This window comes from Rhinoderma darwinii, chromosome 11, assembly GCF_050947455.1.
Source record: "Rhinoderma darwinii isolate aRhiDar2 chromosome 11, aRhiDar2.hap1, whole genome shotgun sequence".
In the NCBI taxonomy this organism is placed as follows: Eukaryota; Metazoa; Chordata; class Amphibia; order Anura; family Rhinodermatidae; genus Rhinoderma; species Rhinoderma darwinii.
Window position 1 is genome coordinate 12748517 of NC_134697.1, and position 12719 is coordinate 12761235.

General features: G+C 46.7%; 1 protein-coding gene across 2 annotated transcripts in view; it reads left to right on the forward strand.

Annotated features, from left to right (window-relative positions):
* LTBR (lymphotoxin beta receptor) overlaps positions 1-12719 on the forward strand; it is a 244841-nt gene that overhangs the window by 134701 nt on the left and 97421 nt on the right. The gene's annotated exons all lie outside the window — the stretch shown is intronic.

Here is a 12719-nt window from a genome sequence, read left to right on the forward strand (position 1 = left end):
TTCACAAACTGGGCCCACACCTACTGCTTTTAAAAAAGTTCCAAGCCTAAAGTCATTATCTTATAATAGTACAGCAGCATTATATGATATCAGTTACAAATATGAATGTAAATGTCTCAGGAGGTTCTCAGCTTGGAAGATATGTGACGTATGTACTGACGGGGGAGGGGAGATTTTATGAATTCCATTAACAAACTCAAAAGTCAACCACTCTCCGGACTGGAATAGCTGATACCAGAGAACAATAGTTTGTATTCAACTGCTAATGGAAATAAGAAAAGATTTGGGTATAGTGTCCCTTTAAAGGCATTATATGATAATTATCCGGTCTGTTATATGTCTCTCCCCCATCCACCATCCAGTCCTTCTGGTTTCAGCCCGTTGCTCAAGCTCACAAGAATTTCTCCTCTTGTGCAAAAGCAAATGCGATCCATTAAGAGATATGTACATATTCCGAGTAAGTGTTGTCACCGTGCCAGGCATACCCGAGGGGGCTGACTCCGGGGGGGGGGGGGGGGCAATGTTTCTGTATTGCACAAGGTGGCAGCGCTGATAGGTCTAAAAGTTCTTAAAGAGCAATCACCTGTAAATATAAGTCTCTGAGGACTTGAGTCTGCATTTTTTTTTCGTGAAATGTTTTTATACAATATATATATTTTTTTATTTTATAGTTTTATATTTTAGCATAAGAGGGTTAGCACCCACCATTAAAGGTCCAGTGGGCATTGGCACCCAGCTTTTTGGGACTAGGAAAACTGGATGGGCACCCAGTAGAACATATAATAGCGTCCGTATTGGTTGTCCGTGTTTTTAAGGGGTAAAATGGTCTTTGAGGCCTGATTCAGATGAACGAGTATAAACTCGGATGTGAAAACGGCTATTTTTCACGTCCAAGTCGCACCCGTTCGGGACCCGTTTTCCACGGAAAACGGGCAAAAATAGGACATGTCCTATTTTTTAACGGGCCCTTCACACGGTCCGTTAAAACAACGGCCGTGTGAACAGCCCCATTGAAATACATTGAAATACACACAGACGAGATTTACGTTAGTCTGAATAAGGCCTAAGATCAAGTTTTGAGACACTTATATGAGAAGTCACAAACCTGAGCTCCTTGTCCTCTGGATAGTCCAATAGATGAGCATTTACTTCACTTCAGGGCAGTATACTCTGCTGCTCCGGCTTTCGCCTTCGTTCGTAGGACCACTTTTCAGCTTTTCGCCAGATGTCTCCTCACTGGATCCTTCTCCAGTGAATGCACCTTGCAGTCTCTCCAGCTCTCTCCTCACCTGTTGGCTCTCTCTTTTGCTCCCGCCCCCTCCCCGTCAGTTCACCTGGACCAGGTAGAGTTTGAGCTGGTTTTTTTCCAGTTGTATCTGGCAGCCTGGTACCTGTGAACCTCCCCAGTTCCTCCCTCCTGCTGCTTACCTGGGAAACACGACTTCACTCACATCCTAAAAACAAGTAAGATCTGTCGGGAACATACCGTACTTCATTAAGTTAAACACTATGCAGGACAATAATACATTGTGTGGTCACATATATTATGTACAGATGTAGCAGAGCTGAACACACTCAACGCTACAACATCAGCTCGGACTTTAACAATGTACATTTAACAATCATGATTTTGTCTACAGTACTAAAAACTCCAGCTTTTGACAGATGTAGCAGAGCTGTGTCTGTCCGATAAAAGCAAAGATAAACTCTTTAAGGGATTTTCCCATAATCATTATTTATTTATTTCCATAATCATTATTTATCACCTATCCACAAGATAGGTGATAAATATCTGATCAGTGGGGGGTCCGACCACTGGGACCACCACCGATCACGAAAATGGGCTTACTATGCCGTTCCTGGGAGCCCCATTGTGTGCATGCTCGGCCACCGCTCCATTCATTTCTATGGGGCTTCACGAAATTAATGGAGAGGTGGCCGAGCATGCACACTACCGCTCCATACCAATGGGGCTCCCAGGAACAGCAAGGTAAGCCCTTTCTCGGTGGGGGTCCTACCAGTCGGACCCCCCACTGATCAGATATTTATCACCTATCCTGTGAATAATTGATAAATAATGATTATGGGAAAACGCCTTTAAAGGGGTTATCTGGTTTAGAAATCCATTGTCAAATACATAATCTTCGGCATGTTCATGCATTACACGGAGGACAACTTGTTGATTTCAATGGGAACTATAATGCTTCCTTTGCCCTGTGGGGGCGCTGCAGGGAAACTTAATGTTTTTCCAGGTTGACACGCGGACTTCAGCTGACTTTTCTGGCAAGAAGACATTGTCCAAAGTGGGCGACCCCTTTCAATGTGACTACTTTTGCAGTGATATGGGAGCAAGAGATGTACTACTATAGATTTGCCAGCAAGAAAGCCACGGTGGCCACTTGCAGCCTGCGGGCCTCTTTTGTGGCTCCTGACTCCACAACCCCATGATGAACATGGAATGTCTTGTTACATGAGATTAATTATAGATCATTTCTGCCAGGTGCCGTTCTCCAGGGCTTATCTCTAACACTAGAGGTAGGGTGTTTAACACCCTTCAGTGGGCACTTCTGTAGTAGTAGCTTTTTTTTTTCCAGCATGGCAGTGTGATACATATTTGTTACTACTATCTGATGGGCATAATTTTATGGGCAGTTCAGTGTGATGTCATGACTGTACACTACCGTAACGTTAAAGTGTCCCATTTGTCGCAGGATTGCCCCGTAAATCGGACTTCAAGAAGCTTATGCAGATGTACCTAAAAGTGGGCACTTCTGGGAGGTTTAGTGGGCATTTCTGGGCGGATCGCAGATAAGGCTTAATATGTCCTGCTAATATTCAACTGTTCGGAGGTATACACTACTATTTAGCCTACACACACTAGTTTATTTGCACTGCAGTGCGGAATATCTGCAAGCAGAGCCGGACTGCAATACCTTTAGACCACCAAAAGAGATGGGTGCTCACCATCCTGCTATAAAGAACAGGTGCATAGCACCCTAAATTCTGATGGACCTCATGGTTTCTTTTGACATTAGATTCCATGATGATGCCAAGACCTAAGCCTACTGGAGAAGTCTACTATCCAATCCAACCCTGTCTGCAACGTGTCACCTCTGTGTAGGTGCGGCTGTAGCCCGGAGACTGTTGTGAACATTTGAGGGCATTATTGGCATTACTAGGTCAGGGTCCTCAGGAAACATAGTACTGTCTTGAGATTACAACTAGAGAACACGCTGCTCCAGTCCAGAGGGGACCCCACTCCACCTGACGCTTGATATTGTGCATGGTGATCTTAGACTTGTGAGCAGCGACCATGGAAACCCATTATCTGAAGCTCCGGATGCACAATTCTGTTGTTGATGTCACTTTTAGTGGCAGTGTGGATCTTTGTAGTGACCAATACAACAGAGGATAAGCAATTATTACATGCCACATGCTTCAGCACTCTGTTCCGCCAATCTGTGAGTTTGCGTGGTCTACCACTTTGTGGCTGAGGTGTTGTTTCTCCTAGATACTTCCACTTCACAATAACAGCACTCACAGGTGACCGGGGCAGATTTAGGAGCTAATAATACCACTTACAGGTGACTGGGCAGATCTAGCTGATAATAACACCTACAGTGAAGGAAATAAGTATTTGATCCCTTGCTGATTTTGTAAGTTTGCCCACTGTCAAAGACATGAACAGTCTAGAATTTTTAGGCTAGGTTAATTTTACCAGTGAGAGATAGATTATATAAAAAAAAAAAGAAAATCACATTGTCAAAATTATATATATTTATTTGCATTGTGCACAGAGAAATAAGTATTTGATCCCCTACCAACCATTAAGAGTTCAGCCTCCTCCAGACCAGTTACACGCTCCAAATCAACTTGGTGCCTGCATTAAAGACAGCTGTCTTACATGGTCACCTGTATAAAAGACTCCTGTCCACAGACTCAATTAATCAGTCTGACTCTAACCTCTACAACATGGGCAAGACCAAAGAGCTTTCTAAGGATGTCAGGGACAAGATCATAGAGCTGCACAAGGCTGGAATGGGCTACAAAACCATAAGTAAGACCATGGGTGAGAAGGAGACAACTGTTGGTGCAATAGTAAGAAAATGGAAGACATACAAAATGACTGTCAATCGACATCGATCTGGGGCTCCATGCAAAATCTCACCTCGTGGAGTATCCTCGATCCTGAGGAAGGTGAGAGCTCAGCCGAAAACTACACGGGGGGAACTTGTTAATGATCTCAAGGCAGCTGGGACCACAGTCACCAAGAAAACCATTGGTAACACATTACACCGTAATGGATTAAAATCCTGCAGTGCCCGCAAGGTCCCCCTGCTCAAGAAGGCACATGTACAGGCCCGTCTGAAGTTTGCAAATGAACATCTGGGTGATTCTGAGAGTGATTGGTGAAGGTGCTGTGGTCAGATGAGACTAAAATTGAGCTCTTTGGCATTAACTCTACTCGCCGTGTTTGGAGGAAGAGAAATGCTGCCTATGACCCAAAGAACACCGTCCCCACTGTCAAGCATGGAGGTGGAAACATTATGTTTTGGGGGTGTTTCTCTGCTAAGGGCACAGGACTACTTCACCGCATCAATGGGAGAATGGATGGAGCCATGTACCGTCAAATCCTGAGTGACAACCTCCTTCCCTCTACCAGGACATTAAAAATGGCTCGTGGCTGGGTCTTCCAGCACGACAATGACCCGAAACATACAGCCAAGGCAACAAAGGAGTGGCTCAAAAAGAAGCACATTAAAGTCATGGAGTGGCCTAGCCAGTCTCCAGACCTTAATCCCATCGAAAACTTATGGAGGGAGCTGAAGATCCGAGTTGCCAAGCGACAGCCTCGAAATCTTAATGATTTACAGATGATCTGCAAAGAGGAGTGGGTCAAAATTCCATCTAACATGTGTGCAAACTTCATCATCAACTACAAAAAACGTCTGACTGCTGTGCTTGCCAACAAGGGTTTTGCCACCAAGTATTAAGTCTTGTTTGCCAAAGGGATCAAATACTTATTTCTCTGTGCACAATGCAAATAAATATATATAATTTTGACAATGTGATTTTCTGTTTTTTTTTAAAATATAATCTATCTCTCACTGGTAAAATTAACCTAGCCTAAAAATTCTACACTGTTCATGTCTTTGACAGTGGGCAAACTTACAAAATCAGCAAGGGATCAAATACTTATTTCCTTCACTGTACAGGTGACCGGGGCAGATCTAGCAGATAATAATAACACTTACATGAGCGGGGCAGATATAGCAGATAATAAAAACACTTACAGGTGACAGGGAAGATCTAGGAGATAATAATAACACTTACAGGTGACCGGGGCATATCTAGCAGATAATAATAACACAGGTGACCAGGGCAGATCTAGCAGATAATAAAACCACTTACAGGTGACTGGGGCAGATCTAGAAGATAATAACAACAACAACAACAAGCAACAACAACACGGTGACAGGGGCAGATCAGGCAGATATTAACACTTACAGGTAACCAGGGCAGATCTAGCAGATAATAACACTTAAAGATGACCGGGCAGATCTAGCAGATAATAATAAAAACACAGGTGACCAGGACAGATCTAGCAAATACTAATAACACTTACAGGAGACCGGGGAAAATCTAGCAAATAATAGTAATAACACTTTTACAGGTGACCGGGGCACATCTGTCAGAAAATAATAACACTTACAGGTGACCAAGGCAGATAATAATACAGTACTTATATGGTGACCAGGGCAGATCTAGCGGTTAATAATAACACAGGTGTCCAGGGCAGATTTGGCAGATTAGAAAGTTCATGAACTGACTTGTGGTTTCCTACATGCATACATCCCCACTCCCTACATACTGGCACACATACATGCATACTCACTATATACAGGCACGCATACATGCACATTTACTAGATACAGGGATGCATTCATGCACACAATTTCTATATACATGCACACTCACTATATATACAGGTATGCATACATCCACACTCCCTACACACATGCACACTCACTATATACAGGTACGCACACATGCACAATCACTATATACAGGTACTCACACGCATACACACTTACTATACACAGGCACGCGTACATGCACACTCACTATATATAGGTACGCCCACATGCACAAATTACTTTATACAGGCACGCATACATGCACACTTCTTACATACAGGGACACATACATGCACAATCAGTATATACAGGTATGCAAACAAGCACAGTCCTTGCATACAGGCATGTATACATGCACACTCAATATATACATGCACACAGATATGCACTAACATATGCACACTAACTACTTACTGACATGTACATACACTTAGCATACGAGTGTTATGCTTGCTCATTATATATAGGCATGTACACTCTACTTACGGGCACAAACACATGCATACTACTTACAGGCATGTATATACACACATATTCACCACATACAATTAAACAATCATGCATTTGTAGTCACAAGACACATAAACGCATACTCTCTAAATTTATACATACATGTGTAGCATCCATTTCCATGGGCCATCAGGTTTATTCACCTCCCGACGCTCGCGGCCATGGATCCGTGAGCCCTGGTCCCCATCTCCTTCTTAGGAGACGCCAGCGCACACTATCACTCCGATCTGGACGACAGACAAACAGACAAGGGTACAAAGAAGCCAGGGAAATGGGGAAGTTGCCCACGGGAACAACAAGCGAAGTGAACGAGCCGAGTCAAACCAGGAGATGAGCGAGGTACGAAAACGCAGAGCAGAAGAGTGGTCAGTAAAGCCAAGGTCAATAACAATCAGAGGGTCACTAGTTCAAGAAACTGCAGCAGGGCCAGGAAACCAGCAGAGAAGAATCACAAGCAAAGGAGGAACAGGAAAGGCAGGTATAAATAGTCAGAGGGCGGGAGCTAGCTCCGTCTGGCCAGGCTGTGATAGGCTCTCCCACTCCTAAGCCTGCCATCCTGGGTGGTGAAAGATGGAGTCAGTCTCACAGACATAGAAGCAGGTGCAGACTGATTACCTATGGGCGTCGACACAGAAGTTGTGTCTGGCAGATCCTTTACAGTACCCCCCCTTTTATGAGGGGCCACCGGACCCTTTCTAGGTGGATCTGGTTTATTGGGGAAACTAAGGAGGAACCTCCTGAGCAATACCCCAGCGTGAACATCCCGGGCGGGTACCCAAGTCCTCTCCTCAGGCCCGTATCCCCTCCAATGGACCAGGTACTGGAGGGAGCCTTGGACCATCCTGCTGTCCACAATCTTGGCCACCTCGAATTCTACCCCCTCAGGGGTGAGAACAGGGACCGGAGGTTTTCTCGAGGGAGCCAAGGACGGGGAGCAGCGTTTAAGGAGGGAGGCATGAAACACGTCGTGTACTCGATAAGACGGGGGCAACTCCAGTCGGAAGGAGACAGGGTTAAGGACTTCAATGACCTTGTATGGCCCTATAAACCGGGGAGCAAACTTCTTGGACGGGACTTTAAGGTGCAAATTCTTTGACGATAGCCACACCAGATCCCCGACCACAAACAAGGGGTTAGCAGAACGTCTTCTATCTGCCTGAGTCTTTTGTATGCTCTGGGACGCCTCTAGGTTCTTCTGAACCTGGGCCTAGACTGTGCACAGTTCCCGATGAACGACATCTACCTCAGGATTGTTGGAACTACCAGGTGAAACGGAGGAGAACGGTGGATTAAACCCAAAATTACAGAAAAAGGGGGAGACCCCTGACGAGTTACTGACCCGGTTATTAAGGGAAAATTCGGCGAGGGGAATGAATGAGACCCAATCATATTGACAGTCAGAGATAAAACACCTTAAATATTGTTCTAGAGACTGATTAGTCCTCTCAGTTTGGCCATTAGTTTCAGGATGGAAGGCAGAGGAGAAGGACAGATCAATCTCCAACTTTTTACAGAAGGCTCTCCAAAACAATGAAACAAATTGTACCCCTCTGTCAGAAACAATATTGACAGGGACCCCATGGAGACGCAGGATGTGTTTGACAAACAAGGTAGCTAACGTCTTAGCATTGGGTAGTTTCTTGAGGGGCACAAAGTGGCACATCTTACTGAAGTGGTCTACTACAACCCACACGACCGACTTGCCTTGAGATGGAGGCAAATCGGTCATGAAATCCATGGAGATATGGGTCCAAGGTCTCTGGGGAACGGGTAAAGAACATAGTAAGCCCGCTGGTCGGGACCTGGGAGTCTTGGACCTAGCACAAACTTCACAAGCGACGACGTAGGCCTTAACGTCTTTGAGCAACCCAGGCCACCAATAGTTTCTGGCAATGAGGTGCTTGGTACCCAGGATGCCTGGATGGCCAGATAGTGCAGAGTCATGATTTTCCCTAAGTACCCTTAGCCGGAATTGCAGGGGAACAAACAGCTTGTTCTCAGGAAGGTTCCCGGGAGCTGAACCTTGATCAGCCGCAATTTCAGAGACTAAATCAGAATCAATAGAGGAAATGATTATACCTGGAGGAAAAACACAAGCAGGATCTTCCTCCGAAGGAGGGCTGGCCAAGAAGCTACGTGACAGTGCATCAGCCTTAATATTTTTAGACCCAGCCCTATAGGTGACCAAAAAGTTGAATCTGGTAAAAAATAACGCCCATCGAGCTTGTCTCGGGTTTAGCCTCCGGGCAGATTCTAGGAAAACCAGATTCTTGTCGTCGGTAAGGACCGTTACCTGGTGCCTAGCCCCCTCCAGGAAGTGGCGCCACTCTTCAAATGCTCATTTAATGGCCAAGAGTACGCGGTTGCCAATATCATAGTTACTCTCAGTGGGCGTCAACCTCCACGATAAATGGCTCCATTTGGTTGGGCTGAACCAGCACTGGGGCCGAGATAAAGCACTTCTTAAGGACCTCAAAAGCCTGGACAGCCTCAGGAGGCCAGTGGAGGAGATCAGCACCTTTGCGTGTGAGATCCGTAAGAGGCTTAGCGATGACCGAGAAGTTAGCAATAAATCTCGTGTAATAATTAGCGAACCCCAGGAAGTACTGTAACGCCTTCAGGGAGGCCGGTTGGACCCATTCCGCCACAGCCTGGACCTTGGCGGGGTCCATGCGGAATTCATGAGGAGTGAGGATTTGACCCAAAAATGGTATCTCCTGCACCCCAAACACACATTTTTCGGTCTTCGCAAACAGTTTGTTTTCCCGAAGGACCTGGAGCACCTTCCTGACATGCTCAATGTGGGAGGACCAGTCCTTGGAAAACACAAGTATGTCATCAAGGTACACTACAAGAAATACCCCCAGATAGTCTCTTAAAATCTAATTTATGAAATTCTGGAAGACCGCGGGAGCATTACACAACCCAAAGGGCATGACGAGGTATTCGAAATGACCTTCGGGCGTGTTAAACGCAGTCTTCCACTCATCCCCCTCTTTGATGCGGATAAGGTTATAAGCCCCCCGTAGATCAAACTTAGAGAACCATTGGGCCCCGTGAACCTGATTGAAGAGATCAGGAATCAAAGGAAGGGGATACTGGTTCCTTACAGTGACCTTATTCAAGTTTCGGTAGTCAATGCATGGCCTAAGACCACCATCCTTCTTCCCTACGAAGAAGAAGCCAGCACCTACCGGAGAAGTAGAGGGGCGAATGTAACCCTTGGCCAGGCATTCCTGGATATACTCTCTCATGGCTTCACGTTCGGGACAAGAGAGATTAAATATCCTACCCTTAGGGAGCTTAGCTCCTGGTACCAAATCAATTGCGCAATCGTATTCTCTATGAGGAGGTAAGACTTCGGAGGCCTCTTTAGAGAAAACATCAGCGAAGTCCTGAACAAACTCAGGTAGAGTGTTCACCTCCTCAGGGGGAGAAATAGAATTAACAGAAAAACATGACGTCATGCATTCATTACCCCATTTGGTAAGATCCCCAGTATTCCAGTCAAACATGGGATTATGCAACTGCAACCAGGGAAGGCCTAAAACCAAATCGGATGATAATCCCTGCATCACCAGTATAGAGCACTGCTCCAAATGCATGGAGCCAACAAGGAGTTCAAAAACAGGGGTATGCTGAGTAACAGGGACAGGTTTAGGCAAATCAATCAATGGCATAGCTAGAGACATAGCAAATTCCACAGACATAATATTAGCAGAAGACCCTGAATCCACGAAGGCACTGCCGGTAGCAGACCTACCACCAAAAGAGACCTGAAAGGGAAGCAAGATTTTATTATGTTTCATATTGACGGGAAATACCTGTGCGCTCAAGTGACCTCCCCGATGGTCACTTAGGCGCGGAAGTTCCTCCGGTTGTTTATTCTAATGCCTAGGACATTTGTTCACTTGATGCTTGTCATCCCCACAGTAGAAGCAGAGACCATTCTTCCTGCGGAACTCTGTAAGTTGTTGGGGGGGCACGGAGGACACGAGTTGCATAGGTACCTCCGAGTCTTCCGTGGAAGAACGAAGCAACGGAACCTCGGGAGGCATCATGGGGGAGTCAGAGGAGAAAACACAAAAACTTTCAAGTCGTTGTTCCCTGAGACGTCGGTCAAGTCATACCGCTAAAGCCATAACCTGATCTAGGGAGTCAGAAGAGGGATAGCTAACTAGCAGGTCTTTCAGGGCGTTCGACAGACCCAATCTAAACTGGCACCTTAAGGCAGGGTCATTCCACCGAGAAGCTACACACCTCTTCCTAAAGTCAGAACAATACTCCTCAACAGGTCTCTTACCCTGACGTAAGGTCACCAGCTGACTCTCGGCAAAGGCAGTCAAGGCAGTCTCGTCATAAATGACCCCGAGAGCAGAAAAGAAAAGATCAACGGAGGAAAGTTCAGGGGCGTCAGGAGCCAAGGAGAAGGCCCATTCTTGGTGCCCGTCCTGGAGCCGGGACATAATTATACCCACCCGCTGGCTCTCAGAACCAGAGGAGTGCGGCTTTAAGCGAAAATAGAGCCTACAACTCTCCCGAAAGGAGAAAAAAGTCTTCCGGTCCCCTGAGAACCGGTCAGGCAACTTGAGGTGGGGTTCAAGAGGTGAGGTGAGGGGCACTACCAGGGTAGCATCAGGCTGGTTGTCCCTCTGAGCCAGGGCCTGGACCTGTAGGGAGAGGCCCTGCATTTGCTGAGCCAGGGTCTCAAGGGGGTCCATAGTAGTGTCAGGGACCAGGGTAGACTAGGTATATGGGCTTGTGATTATGTAATGTCAGGGTAGGGAGACAGACAGGTGAGCCCTAATCTACCCGCCACTCAGTCCCTGCCTACTTGCAACGACCCGCCCTAGGTGACGGGGTACAACTGGGCGACGGTCCCTACACTCAATAGGTGCACGACAGACAAACAGACAAGGGTACAAAGAAGCCAGGGAAATGGGGAAGTTGCCCACGGGAACAACAAGCGAAGTGAACGAGCCGAGTTAAACCAGGAGATGAGCGAGGTACAAAAACGCAGAGCAGAAGAGTGGTCAGTAAAGCCAAGGTCAATAACAATCAGAGGGTCAGTAGTTCAAGAAGCTGCAGCAGGGCCAGGAAACCAACAGAGAAGAATCACAAGCAAAGGAGGAACAGGAAAGGCAGGTATAAATAAATAGACAGAGGGCGGGAGCTAGCTCCGTCTGGCCAGGCTGTGATAGGCTCTCCCACTCCTAAGCCTGCCATCCTGGGTGGTGGAAGATGGAGTCAGTCTCACAGACATAGAAGCAGGTGCAGACTGATTACCTATGGGCATCGACACAGAAGTTGTGTCTGGCAGATCCTTTACACTGGGGTTCCCTGTTGTTTGGCCAGTTGCCTCCTCGCTACAGCGGTACAGCCTAGTGGGTCCACAAACTCACAAACCTTGATAGTACACTCAGGCCATGGACCCCGCTGGTCAACCTGAGACCTTGACGACACAAGCCATGCTGGCCGGGATGGAGGATCTTTAGTCACGGCAAGACCATCTCCTCCTGTCGGTGAACGCCATAGCCCATCGGCTGCTTTCTCCAACCACAGTCAGCACCGCATCCATTCCATTCCATTCCATTCCAGTTAACCTGGAACAACGAGGCATTGGTGGCCACATTCTGGCAGGGACTGTCTTCGGGGATTAAGGACGAGCTGGCTGCTCGCGATCTGCCATCTATCTTGGACGATCTTATCCTACTTGCCACCCGGGTTGACATAAGGATTCGGGAGCGTTCCCAAGAGGTTCTCTGGGAGAGAGAATTTCCTAAGCTGGATTCTTCTTTCCAGCAATCCTCCTCAGTCGTCCCACCAGAAGATCCTATGCAGATGTACCATGTCAAATTGTCTATCCAGGAGAGACAACGCAGACACACTTCTGGACTTTGTCTGTATTGCGGCCTCGGAAGCCATATTGTGTGTCTGTGTCCCCAGAGACCTGAGAGACCCCCATTGTCTAGGATTGGTTGGAGAGACAACCCTAGGTGGAAGGGTACCTAATCAAGCATTCTGTTCCAAGTTGACTATTCCTGTGACCCTAGTATCCGGCGAGAGGACGCATCGGGTTTCTGCCTATCTTGACTCTTGGTCGTCTGCAAACTTCATCCAAAAAGAGCTAGTGGATCATCTTCAGTTGCCCACAGTTCCCCTGGTGACATCTTTGGCTGTTGCCTCAGTTAATGGACTTCCCCTGCCTGACCCCATTGTTTCTAAAACCAAGCCGTTGAAGCTCCAGTTTGGAGTCCTTCATTCTGAACTAATTTCTTTCCTTGTTTTGCC